The sequence below is a fragment of the Puma concolor genome, chromosome A3 (assembly GCF_028749965.1).
Source record: "Puma concolor isolate L17-30 chromosome A3, mPumCon1.1.hap2, whole genome shotgun sequence".
Classification (NCBI taxonomy): Eukaryota; Metazoa; Chordata; class Mammalia; order Carnivora; family Felidae; genus Puma; species Puma concolor.
In genome coordinates, this window is record NC_141669.1 from 30,167,179 (window position 1) to 30,183,014 (window position 15,836).

Genomic DNA, 15,836 nt, shown 5'->3' on the forward strand with positions numbered 1-15,836 from the left:
TTCATGCTCTGTCTCTCTCTGTCCCAAAAATAAAAATAAAAACGTTGAAAAAAAAATTTTTTTTAAAATAAATAAATAAATAAATAAATAAATAAATAAATAAATAAATCAGGGTGTCCAAGCAGAGCCTCACTCACATCTTGATATTTGAGCAAAGAAGATGAGCATGTGATCCACACAGGGATCCGAGAAAAGCCGTCAGCAACAGCAAGCAGGAGGCTCAGAAGCACCAGGGGTCTGCTGAGTATATATTCATTGACTGATAAGTGTTCTTGCAAAATGAACATTGCAGTTTTATGTGCATCGTTTTAATCTTCATAATTGCATTTGTAGTCGTGGGGGCTCTCCAAAGCAGCAGAACCAAGGGGAGAGAGAGAGAGGTTTGCTGAGAAATTGGATCACATGGTGACTGAGAAATCTGGGGTCTGCAGTCAGCAAGCTAGACACATAGATTGACACAAACAATGAACCATTCCGATGTTGTATTGTTTCTCATTCTGCTTCTTTCTTTCCCTCAAAGTAACGTTGTTGAGATGAATAGCAGCAGGTAGGCAGGCTTCTACGATGATCTTTGCCCCTGGGGCATGATTATGTCACAGTTAAGCGGCAAAGCAACATTGCAGATGTAATTATAGTCACTAATCAGTCGACATTAAGATATTATCCCAGTGGGCCTAAACTAATCACAACAACCCTTTATAGGCAGTTTTCTCTGGTTTGTTGTAGAAGAGAAAGACAGAATCCAAGCATGAAAAGGATGCAACATGTCATGGCTGGCTTAAAGATGGGGGGGGGGCATGTGGGGAGAAGTGGGGTGACCTCTAGAGTTCAGAGCAGCCTGTGGTTGACAGCCAACAAGAAAATGGGCACCTGAGTGGCTCAGTCAGTTACGTGTCTGACTCTTGATTTCCGCTCAGGTCATGAACTCACAGTTCGTGAGCTCAAGCCCTGCATCAGGCTCTGCACGGATAGGGATTCTCTCTCTCCCTGTCTCTCTGCCCCTCCCCTGCTCACACACACTCTCTCTCTCTCTCTCAAAATAAATAAACAGAAAGAAAGAAAGAAAGAAAGAAAGAAAGAAAGAAAGAAAGAAAGAAAGAAAGAAAGAAAGAAAGAAAGAAAATAAATGAGGACTTCAATCCTACTACTACAAAGGACTGAATTCAGCCAACAACCTGAACAAACTTAAGGTAGATTCTTTCTCAGAGAGTCCAGATAAGAGCTCAGTCCAGCTGATACTTTGATTTCAGCCTTGTGAGACCCTGAGCAGAAAACCCAGTCATGCCCCACCTGGACTTCCAACCCACACAACTGGGAGACAGGAAATGGGCATTGTTTTAAGACACTGACTGTATGGTCATTTGTGACCCAGCAATAGAAAATGATCGCAGTAGTGCTGATGTACATTTTACTCATTTTAAAAACACTAATATCATATTTGCCTCACATAGGTAAGGTTCCAAGAACTTTACGAATATTAATTTCCTTGTCATAATGTTATTATATAGGTTTTATTATTTTTCCCAAAAGGGAATTTCTGTTTTATTATGAAACGTATATAACAAGACACTTGCTAGTCTAACCATTTTAAGTTCATTAATGCACTAGCATTAATTACATTCATAATGTACAACCATCAGTATCTACAGTAGTCTCCTTTACCTGTGGTTTCTCTTACCCATGGTCAACCTGGTCTAGAAACAGATGGGTCTTCCGACAAATTGCCAGAGGGTCAATAGTAGCCTAACGCTGTGTCACAATGTGCCTGTCTGTCACCTCACTCTGTTACATTATCTTGTGCCATCACAAGAATACAATACAATGAGATATTTTGAGAGAGTGATCACATTATATAACTTTTATTACAGTATATTGTTATAATTGTTCTATTTTATTATTAGTTATTGTTGCTAATCTCTCACTGTGCCTAATTTCTAAGTTGCATTTTATGGTAGGTAGGTATGCATGCAGAGGAAGAAACATAGTATAGACAAGGTTCAGAGGAAGAAACATAGTATAGATAAGGTTCGGTACTATAGTCAGTGTCGGGCATCCACTACAGGTCTTGGAATATGTCCTCCAAGGATATGGGGTGACCACAGTATTTTTCATCACCACAAATATAGTTGCTTTGAATTTGCACTTCTCTTTGAGCATCTCTTCACATGTTTCTCAGTACCTTTACATCTGATTCTGCCTTATTCACCAAAAGAAAACAAATTAGGGAAAGAGAAGAAGCTCCAGACTAACATTAGAAGCTAACACAGCACACTTGCCTCTGAATGAGATGGCCTTGAATTTGAATCCCAGTTCTTGCCTCTCTGTCTGGGTTACTTAATCTCTTTAAGCCTTAGTCCTCTTATCTGAGGAATGGGAATAATGGTACCAGCCTCTCTAGATTCTTTTAAGTTTTAAATGAGATGACCTATGATCTATGATCTAATGGCTATCACCATTCCTAGCGAAAGTAAGTATTTGATAAACAGCAGTTATTCAGGTTGGAATGTCATTTATTTCTTTTTTTAAGTTTATTTATTTTGAGGGGGGTGGAGAGGGGTGGAGAGGAGAGACAGAATCCCAAGCAGGCTCTGTGCTATCAGCATATAGCCTGATGCAGGGCTTGAACTCACAAACCATGCGCTCATGACCTGAGCCGAGATCAAGACTCAGATGCTTAACTGACTGAGCCACGCAGGTGCCCTGGGCAGCCATTTCATCTGAACCTCCCCTAACCCTGATGGTGGGACAAGCCATCCTTATGATGATGGCAGCCCCATTCTTACTACCAATGGTTTTGGCTCAGGGGTTGGTGGAAGAAGAAACAGGACTAAGAAATAATTTACACGCAGAACCAAATGGAGGCGGGAAAAAGTTCAATAGCATTCCAACCGTAATCTTAAATAAGGGGCAACCTCAGAGCAACAGATAGGGTGGAAAGGCTGCTGGGGGGAGGACTGTCCTCCCAGGCTGCGTGAGTGCACATTCCCCAGCAGGAGGAGAAATGGTTCTGTGCTACCTCCTGCCCTGCTGGAGAGAAGATGCTCGACATATTGACACACACTTGAATCTCAAGGAGTGCCAGATGGACTCACGGTGTGCTGTTTAAAATGCTGTGATATGCTAATGCCTGTGCATGTTTTGGGTCTGCATTCCTTTCATGTAACTGATGACACCAATAATAACTAAAATCGGCAGATTTCACTGATGATGTGAGCTCGCCACCATCAGTTTTTCGAAACATGAGTCAGGTTTGGCTTCCCACTATTATTATCTTGTGTCCTGTTACCAGCAACATAGACTACAGTCATTTCATTAAGCTTTCCAAAATGCAGAAAGGACCACAGTGAGCTAAAAAATAAAAATTAAAAAAAAAAATAGCATTACCATGTAGGAAAAGTGCTTTTGACTCCAGGAGTGAGAGTCCGGTAGAATCAGGTTGGTCGTGTTGGCACAGTAGTCTTTCCTTATGCAGTTTAACCAGCTGTTTCGTAGCATTTGAAAAAGAAAGAGAAAATCTAATTGCCCCGTGTACAACCTTTTTAAAGGATACTTTTTGTTTCCCATTTTATCTAGCCTCCTCTCTTCTACTTTTTAGAATTTCTAATTATAGAATTTGCTTACTGAAAATGTGTGCTTTAGGCTAGAGAAGAATATTTAGAAATCCTTACCCCAAAGAAAAGCAAGTGGGAGTGGAAATTTGAAAGAGGACCGCCTAATTCAGCACTAAAACCAGTGTGAGAAGCAGTGTGTGAGGGTGTGTGTGTGTGTGTGTGTGTGTGTGTGCGTGAGCATGTACGTGTGTGGATGTGTGTGTGTGGCTAAAATGTGCTTTTCAAAGTGCTGAGAGGTTGATGGGAATGTTTGATTAGCTCCTCTGAGAAAAGAGGAAAGTTGCTTGGACCTCTCCTTGTTTCTTCTTTAGAATAATTTGGATGGGATTTGTGATGCAGAAAAGCTTAAAGAAAAAAGGATATCCATTCTGTGTGGTGGAAAATTTTTGAAAAAAAATTGCTTTCTTCAAACAAGGTATGTCTGATGAATTACTAAGCTATGTAGATAGTTTTCTTTCCATACCTTATTATAAAAATGTTAAAATGTATTTCTCATTAAGAAACTATAATACACACCCTGACCAAGAAATCAGTCTGGACAAATTTCAGTCTCAGGAGAATTGGGAGGGAGTGGGGGTAGTTGACATCCTTGTAAATGACTAATATTATGTATATCAACTATAAATAAATTGTGCTGAGATAAGATTAGAACAAGATTTTCACTGTATTTTTAAACCGATTTAATTATGGTTAAAAAAAAAAAGTTGAAAAGTAGGACATTTGTGTAGAACTTTGAAGTAGCTTTAAGTCTCTTTATTATCCTGCCCTTTTTAAACCTTGCTTCCTATACGGAATGTAACAGAATTGTAACAAGTTGCTTCCAACCATGTATGAAAAGCAGTATGAGAAATGGACACATTGATGCTAAATGAAGAGAAGTTTTTTAGTGCAGATCTATACTTCTCTCTGCTCACACAAATCTCGGTGGAATGTGGCTAGATGTACAATTGTGTATCCTGTTTCCACTGGAAGCGTTTTCTTAGGCTGAATGCTTCTTTAACTGATAAGCCCAAGAAAGGGCTGGCATTGTTAAGTCTACTATTGTAGCCCAACTTTGCAGAGGGAGACAGGGTATGAAATCTCTTTTAAGCATGATTTGTGTCAAACTAGTATAAACATGAAATAAATGCCTCAAGCACAGGTTAAACAGAGAGGATAAGATCGAATAACTAGACTCAATGGTTTGCTCTGAAAAACCCCGGCATCTCTGCCATCCCCAAATCGAGAGTAGAATTCCAGATTTTCTTTGGGTGTATTGTAAAAATAAAACCAGGCATTCTTGGCCATGGTGGTTATTCAAAAAATCTGAGCGCTAAGAAAATAGCATTTTGCCATTACGTTGTGTTGCAATAAATTTGGAAGCTTTGGTGGTTAAAGTTCTGAGGTTGTTTTTCCCTCCGTCTTTTGAAAGATGAAAACGCCCTGCAGCAAAGCAAGATCAAATGCTATTTGTTTGTGTGTTTCCTCTGTTTTGTGTGTTAGTTGCAAGTGGTAGCTAAGCTTCCTCCTCCTCCTCCTCCTCCTCCTCCTGTAGGAAAGCTGGAAGTGCCTTTCATTTATTGAATTAAAATACCGTCTTTTGTAAAAGGGCTTTAGACAAAGAAATGCAAGACTAAAGGGCTGCATTTTTAATTGCAATGTGCTGGTTTCCCAGACTAAGCTTCATTTAAATATATCTTATACCTCACCACTGAAAGGAAACACCTAAGGAACACTGGAAACGCTTACTATCTATCTTCATAGCATTTACTGTATGAATATCATTTAGAAGATCTAGTTATCTTTTTTGCCAGGTTACTGATTACATGAGGAATAGTTTCTTTCAGACAAAAATACACTGGGTTTAACATGGTTTATGAATAACATCAGGAAAACAAAAATGCTTGTGCTCTCTCCTCTGTAATTCCTGTAGGACGTATCACACGCAGAAAAGCAGCGGCGTGCAGCACAACGGTCTAAGCCAGGAGTCCTAAATTACAGTAACAGTTCTGCCACTACCTGGCTGTGTTACCTTGGGAGAGGTGTGCAACATTTCTTGACTTTTGTTTACCCATCTGAAAAACAGAAGTAGCAATGCCTGCGCACACACCCTCCCAGGGTGGTCACAAGGTCCACTGCTGATTCTCAGCTCCAAATGGGTTTTGAAATGCGCAAAGTCCCATGGAAATGTAATCTTTTTCCCCCCATATTCAAAAACAGATTACACTGGAGGGAGTCACTGCCCTGGAAAGAAATGTTACAAGGCTTCCATACCGTAACCTCTCCTTGCTTATTTGGAAGCACGAACCAGGTAGCAGCAGCTACAGCAGCAGCAGTGGGTGCAGGACAGAGCACACAGTTCGGTCAGTAGAAGGGCCTTCTAGCTGTGTAACCTTGGGGAGGTTACTCGACATCTCTGTGTCTCCATGTCTTCACGTATGAAATGAAAAGTTGGGCAAGACAGTTAGTCTCTAAGTTTCCCTCCTAATGCTACGGTTCTGTGCACTGGGACCTCTCCCATGTCAAGACATGGCCAGGCCTCTGTATATTACAAAGTGAAAGAAGTATGGAACCTATGATATATTTAAAATATTTGTGTTTACCTAAGACTTTAACACACACAAAAATGAAATGTACCGTAGTTGCATATTACAGAAATGTAACCCAACTGTGTATACATGTGTATGTGTATATACTATTATATATTACATAATTATATGTATGTAAACGTGTGTGTGTGTATATATATAATATATAACAGTTTTATTATGAGGACAGTGTGGTCCAAATTGTATGCCAGACCTACTTCAGTTTTCTAGTGCATTTCTATGACTGTGTGACCTCATATGGAGATAATGTCAAATACCTAAATTTAAGGCCTTGCATGCAAGGCCAAGTTCAAGTGGCCCACTTGTGCTGTATGGATCCTGTGGGAGTTTGTCTGGCAGGAGGATCTGCCTCTTTTTAAACGTGTTAACCTTGGCAAGTTACTTCAACTTTTTGGGCCTCGGTTTTCTCATCTGTAAAAGGCATCTATCATTTAGTGTCTATTAGGATTGTGACAAAAAGCTTCCATTGGTGCTTGATATACCATCAGTACCCAAATGTCAGCAAAAAAATGTTTTTTAATTTCTTCTAACGTTCATTTATCTTTGAGAGACAGAGAGAGACACAGTGCAAGCCGGGGAGGGGCAGAGAAAGAGGGAGACACAGAATGCAAAGCAGGCTCCAGGCTCTGAGCTGTCAGCACAGAGCCCAACGTGGGGCTTGAACCCACGAACTATGAGATCAAGACCTGAGCTGCAGCCAGACACTTACCTGAGCCACCCAGATGCCCCCAAATTCTCTTTATTGCATGTGACTAGAACGAAGAAATCAGATCAGCTGTGAGACACATTGATGGTGATACTCTTCAAACTTTTAGCCATTAACCCTTGTGGATGTCCTAAGTAATTAGACTTAGGAAATTATGTGATATGAGTATAATTATGAGAAATGTGTTGCTATTTCTTCATCCAGAGGATATGAGCTAATTAATCAGTCAGCAAATGATAAGCAAGAGAGGCAACTTCTGTAATGTCTGTAATTTGAGAAACCCCAAAGGCCCTCTCTCGTTGCCTAAGAATGTGTCCCTCTGGTTTGCAGAAGGGCATGGAATTCTTGGCCCTCTGAACATACATGGTGTGAGCTAGAGAGCTGCAAAGGGGGCCTGCGACATGTGACATATAAGAAACGTCCTTGTACACATGGCAGTGAGCAGCTTACATAGTTAGTGCAGAGAATAGGGAAAGGAAGGAGCGACAGACCGGGGCGAATTTAGGTGAGGCATCAGAAATGACCGTTTGATATAGTGCTGGCTGTTAATTTTAAAACGTTCATTTATTTTGAGAGAAAGAGAGAGAGAGACAGAGAGACAGAGAGAGAGAGAGAGGGAGGGAGAGAGTGGAGACAGGGAGAGAGAATTCGAAGCAGGCTCCACACCGTAAGCACAGAGCCCGTCGACAGGGGTTCGATCCCACACACCCTGAGATCATGACCTGATCTGAAATCAAGGGTCGGATGCTTAACCAACTGAGCCACCCGGGTGCTCCTGGTTGTTAATTTTTAATTAAGTGGCAGGAGAGCATGCCAACAGCCAGGGCCCGCACAGCAGCTCGTCAGCTCAGATCCAGCCCTAACTCCTATTACTTGCCCGCACCCCTGAGCTCACCTGCAGCTAAGCCACTCCAGTTGTGCACCTGTGCCCTGCTGGCCCAACTCCCATCACTGGCTCCACTGCTGTGCACAGCCCATGGTGAGACCCCGAGGCCACAAGAGAGCATAATGACAATCAGGGGCCAGGCACCTGCTAATGCACCAGCAGTTGGGCCTGCCCCCACCCCCACCCCGGCCCGCAACCGGCCCCTGCCACCACACAGGCACCTGCAGCTGACCACGGCAGCCCCTGCATGCACAACGCCAGCTCCAGCCATCACCACTGCCTGCCCTCCCTGGTCTCTAGCCTCTGGACCCTGAGGCATCACTAAGGACCCAAAGAGCCCTTGCAGATACACCAAAGTTCTCACCAAGGACTACACGGTTGTCAATGTTATGGACCCGAGCAGCCTGAGCTGTCGAGACATCATACGTCCTTGGACCCAGAGCCACCACAAGCCGCTACACTTGGTTCCCTGTACCACTAGACCCAGGGTTGCAGTCTGCCCCATCATGCCTCGACCCACAGGTGAAGTCACCTTACCAAAGTCACCTTTCCTTACTGAAATCAGGCCATGAAGTCCAAAAGAGGTAACTGGACACTGGACAAGGGTATAAGGATCATGAAGCAACAGGGAAACAACATCACCAAAGAAGCGCAGTGAATCTCCAAAAACTGACCCTCAAGAAATGGAGATACATGAACTACCTGACAAAGAATTCAAAATAATTGTTCTAAAGCTACAATGCAGCTAGATAATAACACCAGGAAAACAACACAAAAACAAAATAGGCTCAACAAAGACCTAGACGACATAAAACAGAACCAAAAAGAAATTCCACAATGAAGAATAAAATTTTAATTAACACACACACACACACACACACACACACACACACACACACACAAAGTCAGTCTGTGATCATCTAGGTGAGTTCCTGTTTGCAGAACAGGAGAGGAAGGACCAAAATCCAGCAAGATTCCCAGAGCCCCACGTTCACAATGGAGCAAAGACTATTTCAGTTTTGTTTATTGCATTTTTCTACGGTTACCTCATCCGTTAAACAAACAGTCGTGGATACTAGATTTAGAATTTGTTTTTAATCAGCTAGAAAACTTTCCGCTTCAACAGACTGCAAAGCTTGAAGAGATCCTTAGAGACTGCCCATGTGAAATGCTCGGGGCTGCCTGGGAAGTGTACAAAGCAGGTACCAGGTGATGCTCTGAGTTGAGACCTATAAACGCGGCACATCATGTGGCAACCTGCAAAAGGCAAATCCCCCATGCAGATGTTGTGACTCGGCTGAAATCCGCTGCCACATTCCAGTGCTAATATCCTGAGGGAGAAAGGTGAACTGAGATAGTGGATGCCAAAATCCTTTCCTCAAATCTACAAGCCATGGTCTTGGAACAAAAGAAACACTAGTTTGGTTTAGATCCAGTTTGGAGACTATTTTGGTGTTTGTGTTTTATTTTGGTGATACAATTAAAAAAAAATGTTTAGGCTCACTTCTACTTCCCATTTCTTGACTAGAGGCTTTCTTCAATTCTTTTTAAAAAGCTAGGTATCATTCCTCAGCCATCTGATTGGTTCGATTGCCCTACAGTCATGTAGAAGATTTTCATGAGAATGGGGTGATGATCCTTATAAATCTGAGAGAGTAGGAAGGAACATAAGTGTAGAATCACTCCCTTTCTGGAGCCCTAGAAGAACAGAACTCAATGGGGGTCACAAACCCGTGTGGTTCCTTCACCAACAAGTCAAAAAAAATCAAGCCATGATTAACCTGAGCAGCATCTTGTTGAGAGAGATTCAGCTGGCTGCTTTTCCTCTCCTAAGTCCTCAACTAGAGTCTAAATGGACCCCATTTGAATGCAAACTGGTGCAGCCACTTTGGAAAACAGTATGGAGATTCCTCAAAAAAACTAAAAATAGAACTACCCTATGACCCAGCAATTGAACTACCAGGCATTTATCCACGGGATACAGGTGTGCTGTTTCGAAGGGACACATGCACCCCCATGTTGATAGCAGCACTATCAACAATAGCCAAAGTACGGAAAGAGCCCAAATGTCCATCGACGGATGAATGGATAAAGAAGATGCGGCATATATATATATACAATGGAGTATTACTCGGCAATCAAAAAGAGTGAAATCTTGCCATTTGCAACTACGTGGACGGAACTGGAGGGTATTATGCTAAGTGAAATTAGTCAGAGAAAGACAAAAATCACATGACTTCACTCATATGAGGACTCTAAGAGACAAAACAGATGAACATAAGGGAAGGGAAGCAAAAATAATATAAAAACAGGGAGGGGGACAAAACCTAAGAGACTCTTAAATATGGAGAACAAACAGAGGGTTGCTGGAGCAGTTGTGGGAGAAGGGATGGGCTAAATGGGTAAGGGGAATTAAGGAATCTACTCCTGAATCATTGTTGCACTATATGCTTGCTAACTTAGATGTAAAATAAATAAATAAATAAATAAATGGGCCGTATTTGCAAGAGGATGGAGATAAAACAATGAGGATAATGACGATAATCACGATTGACCACCACTGAACAAAAATAATATTTGCCGACACCTACACAGCTATTCTTATGTGCCCAGACACTGTTCTCAGCCCTCCTCCTATATTCACTCATTTAATCCTAACAACAACCATATGTGGTAGGTTGTTACTATTCCTATTCTGCAGATGAGAAAACTGAGGCACTGAGAAGTTAAGTAACTTGTCCGAGGTCACACGGCTAGTAAGTGATAGCGCTCAACCTCAAACCCACGCGGTCTATTTCCAAAGCTCACTTTCTTAATCCACCAGGCAGCAAGTACACAGGGCCCTGGTTTCCCTGTCACTGCACTAAATTAATCTTTGCCATCCCTGAAAACATCATTTTCAAGCCAACTAAATTTCAGAGAAATTGCAGAGAAAATTCCTTCCTGCAAGTGTAGACACAGGGGTAATAATGATGGAGGGGAACAGACGTAAGGATCTCACCAGAGAAGCTCTGTCAGGAAGGGAGGTTTTTATTTCTGTCATTCTTAGATGAGCTCCTGATTTAAGAACACTTGTCAGGTGTGCTGGGAAGACCTGATTCTCAGGGGGAAGGCCAAGGAGCAGACCTCATTATCAAGCCCTGTGAGTAGCCAGTCCCCAAAAGGAGTCCTTTATCTTCGCTCGAGGGCTAAGTTAGCTGCGAGTCAGAGAAAGAAACCTATTTCCTAATGACTCAGGCCACTTCAGAAAATCACTTTCCCTGATAAGGGTCTCTACACGGACAAGACTCTAGTAAAAATTTCTCACATTCTTTCCTTCAGTGAGAGAAAGGCTAAAGTTTTGTGTGGACATGTGGTAAAAATTCATAAAAACCACCCTTCGGGCTATAGTGAGAAGGGACTCATTCTGCATTCTTTCTTCTCAGATTTAAAAAGAAAAAGAGAGAGAGAGAGAGAGAGAGAAACTATTCCTTCAGGGGAACCCAATGTATCGTTTCCAAGAGATCAGGTCACTGGCATCTCAATGCTAAGTGAATTCCCTCCTCCGGGTTCCTTTGTGTCCCAGACAGAGAAAACAGGCTTTGGAAATAAAGGTGTGAGTCAGCTTGCCCAGACTGGCTTTGCTTGTATAATAGAGTGAATGAATCTACAGTCCGAAAGGTAAAAGGAATTTGGGGAAGCAGAGATAACACTGAACAACAGAAACAACAAATATTTATTGGGCCACAATCATGTGCTATCCATAATTCTATACATTTGGGAAGAAGAGTGAAGAAAATAGTCTCTGTTCTCCTAGAGCTTGCTCTGGGGAGCACACAATAAACAGATCCACACGAGAGGTCTGGTGGTATTATGGGCTGTGGAAAACCTAAGAATGTATAATAAGGGGACTGGACAGAGCAGTGAGATGTGGATGACGATGTGCATTGCATGGTTAGATAAAATGTCTGATAAAGGGACATTTAAACAGAGAGAGAGGTGAAGAAAACCAGGGAGCAATCTATGTGGACACTTGGAGGAAGAACATTCCAGGCAGAGAAAAGAGCAAATGCAAAGGCCCTGAGGTAGCACCATGCCTGCAAGGACCACACGGTCTGGAGCCGAAGAGTGAGGGGGAAAAGTAATGTCGTGGCATTTGGACAAGCAGAATGGAGGGCACTATCCTAATGCTTCTCAAGCTCCCCTAGGTGCACCCCCCCACCCCACCCCTCCGCCGATTCACATACTCTGCCGCAGTTCTTGCCTCTGCCCTGGATGAAATCAGAGTAGGTCCCTTAATATCTCAGGCCACATGCAGAATTTTTAAAAAGATCTTACCCACGCTACACCTCCAGACAATCAGTTTAGTCATTAATATGGATGTAATACTAAGTACTGCTTAAGTTTAAAGTTTCACCCCCACCCCAGGCCTAACTGCTGCAACGGAGGAGGAGGCATGACCAGATTCTCTCTCTCTGCCTTGTGCCTCTACCCACCTTCCACTTAGCTGCCAATGACAGTACCTTCAGATCCAGAGTTGAAGTGGGTACAGAGAGGAAAGGTAAGAGGACAGAAGGGCCTTACAGCGGATTCTGTTCTAAGTTGGCATCCGGGTTCCTTGGGTTTGGCAGGCATGTGCAGGTGTTTCTTGTTTGCATGGGGCACTTCTGTGGGTTCTTGGGAGATGCTACCAGTTTGTTGGGAACGCCTCAGCCGTGGTTCCCCAGATGCCACTGCATTCGGATCTGCTCTGGCCAGGGGCGGGCGGGGGAGGGGGTTGTGTTACAGCTCCTTGCTCAGCCTCTGAAAAACCGGCAGTCTATCTCCTATGATTTCCACTGTGGCCTCTTCAGCCCTCCGTGCAGCTGGCTTGGGCAGGACCTGAAGTGACCCCAGGCTGACTCTTGCACAGGGTCTGCTTTGCCACAAGCTATTCTCTCTCCGGTAGATGTAGATGTCTCAATCATGAGCCAGACACCCGTCCACTGCACCCCCCAAGACCAGTCGGTCATTTTAAATGGGGCTACAGGACATCCAAGATGGACTTCCAAAGGAGGTGACCAAGAGCCGGGATGTGTGGCCGACTGCCTCCCTCCAGACTACTACCAGAGTTATAGGAGCCGAGTGGGAAGCTGGAGACCAGAGAGCAGGAACGGCTGTAGGAAAAGTTATTGGCATTTCCTCCCCTCCTCCCCCTCTCCAGACGCAGGAGGGGAGCAGGGCGTGTCCCCACCCCCATCACTTCAGACAGCAGGAAGAGGACCGTCAGGGAGACCACTTTGGAACATGCAATGAGTTCTCATGTAGTCTCCAGTCTCCGCTGAAGCTAAGACAAAGGGTCATCCGATTTTAACATCTCATTACACAGCCAATTACAATACACTCAAATGTTTATTTAGATGGGTGTGTTATGCCTGGTTAAACTTAAAAATATGCCTGGTGCATCACTTTACCCCAAATAGCGTTTGTGAGAGAGAGAAAGCTCTGTGGGAGTTCAGGCCCAGATAGGACTCAAAAAAAAAAAAAAAAAAAATCCCTTGACCTCACAACCAAGACAATTTTATTACACAACGTATGCATTTTACAGTGTGCATCTTAACTACTGTCAACAGAATATTTCAAAAAACCTGGGACATACGTGTCAAGGTGAAGAGGAACGTGAAACCCTCCTACAGGGGTAGAATGAGGCAGTAAGCGGGGATAAAGTGAGGCCTGGGGTGGAATTCTGGTGCTGCCACACATTCATTCCAACCTTGGACAGCTCCCTAAATTCTCTAAACCTCAATTTCCTACTCTAAAGAGTGGGCATAGTAGGACTTACCTCGTAGGACCGCCACGATAATTAAAGAAGATGGTATGTGTGCGGTGTGGAGATTCGGTAGGGATTCAACAAATGAAGTTGTTACGATCCCAGTGGGCTCTCAGGTTCGAAAACGTCCCATGAAGAACAACAAAGAAACGAATCCCATCTCATGTAACAGGGCACTAGACAGCTGGGCCAAAATTGTCGGGATGGACACGAAGGACGGTTGGAAGGCTCCATCAGAGCTGAGAATGGTCTGGAGAGAGCCCCTGGAGCGGGACGCCACATGGCTTTGGAGACCTGGGTCTCCTGCTTCAGAATGCCTCCTTCTGCTGGTTCCGCCGATGTCTGGGACTTAAGCCTCCATCACCTCAAATGCCCAGCCGCAGTGACTGCCCTCCTCCACGACCTGCCCTCCCCCCACCTCGAGGAGCCTCTGGTTGCTGGGATTCAAGAATGCGCTTTAACCCACAGCCCCGTGCTTGCCTCTCTGCAGCATGGGAAGACCCAGGACCCTGTTCATCTGAGAGGAATCCACGCGTTACCAGGAGGCCAACGAGAAGATGCTATGGATCTTACAGAATCACCCTCATCTTCCTTCCTACCCCAGCTGGGAGGCTAGGCAAGACCTGAAAATGTTTTTCTGTGCCTCAGAATTGAAGGCAGACCAAAAAGCACAGAGTGTTCAGGCCAGTCGAGGCTCCGGGGATCACAGCTGGACGGATCCAAGCACACAGCTCCACATTCACAGTGGACAGCCCTTGGCAACCACAAACCTCAGAGCCCAAAGGAGAAAACCCACTGGGAGGAGGCAGCGCTAATCCACAGTGTCAAACACATTAAGTAAAGAAGCTTCTGATGAGAGAAGCTCATCTTCCAAAGCTCCATGAGAATCTTTTAACCGCACACAGTTGCCAGGGTAACCGAAAGGAGCGGTCATGGTCCACCTCGCCTTTTACTGAGGTCCTCAGCCCTTCCCCCAGATTTACTGCCCTTCCATTACGGAAGATAAATAACTCTTGGAAGGAGTTCTTTAGAGCTCATTTGGGGGCATGCCTGCAAACTAGTATTTTTTTCCTACTGGCAATAGAAGATCTAAACTACCACTCTAGAAACGTAATTACTGTTTGCAACCTTACTAGAAATCACTATTGGTCGAAGCCTTTGTGGATGTGGTAAGCATTACCATATGTCAGGTTCTTAACGAGGTACAAAATGATGGTCCGAAACACGCACACCAAAAAAGGCTTTCCCTTTTTGCTTTTCTGACACGCAGAAACATGCCACATGGATCAATGAGCCTAATGGCAGAGGCCTATCTCCATCATCGAACACAGGGATGACCTCTCTAGTCCCCCACTGTCCACCAGTAAATCTCTCTGCTTCAGGATTTGACCTGACTGTACGTGGTGATCAAAAGCGGTCCTGGGGAAAGTGAGCCTGAGTTGTCCACACCTTGGTTATAAAAAATATTTACCTATAATATTTATGGAAAATTCCTAGACTGGAACATCAGTAAACATAACCCTCTTATAAACACACTGGGAAAAAAAATCTCAGAAATCACAGTTGCTCAACCCTGGCACTACTGGTATGTCAGGCTGGATAATTCACGGTTGTGAGGCTGTCCCATGTGCTATAGGGCGTTCAGCAGCATCCCTCGCCCCCACCCTTCTACCCACTAGAAGCAGAGGCCCTACCCCAAGCTGTGACAACCAAAAATGTCTTCAAACACTACCATACCTTTTTGGGGAGGGGGCAAAATCCTCTTGGTTGTGAACCATGGTCTTTTTTTTTTTTAATATTTATTTATTTTTGAAGGAGAGAGAGAGACAGAACATGACCAGGGGAGGGAGGGAGGGAGGGAGGGGGAGAGAGAGAGAAAGAGAGAGAGAGAGAGAGAGAGAGAGAGAGAGACAGATCCGAAGCAGGCTCCAGGCTCCAAGCTGTCAGCACAGAGCCCGACGTGGGGCTCGAGCTCATGAGCCTTGAGATCATGACCTGAGCCAACGCTTAACTGACTGAGCCACCCAGTTGCCCCATGAACCATGGTCTTAAACATATCGGAAACTCCACGGTGACATTCTCACAGCATCAGCTCAAGGTCACCCACTCCCAGAGCACCCCAGGTGTGCAGGCTGTGTTCTTCCTCCTCAGGTGCTGCCACAGCTTGTGAGATTCTTTGTCACACTTGTTCCCAGAGCCTCCCTCCAGACTGGGATACAGCCTCTCAAACCCCTGCTTGAGGCTACCACAAGACTGG

At 44.1% G+C, this 15,836-nt stretch overlaps 1 protein-coding gene across 1 annotated transcript in view; it reads left to right on the top strand.

Annotated features, from left to right (window-relative positions):
* Nucleotides 1–3,751: 3,751 nt before the first annotated feature.
* VIT (vitrin) overlaps nt 3,752–15,836 on the top strand; it is a 106,203-nt gene continuing 94,118 nt past the window's right edge. The window contains exon 1 of the mRNA XM_086700361.1: nt 3,752–4,026. The gene's annotated coding sequence lies outside the window, so the exon portion shown is untranslated. The remainder of the gene's footprint in view (nt 4,027–15,836) is intronic.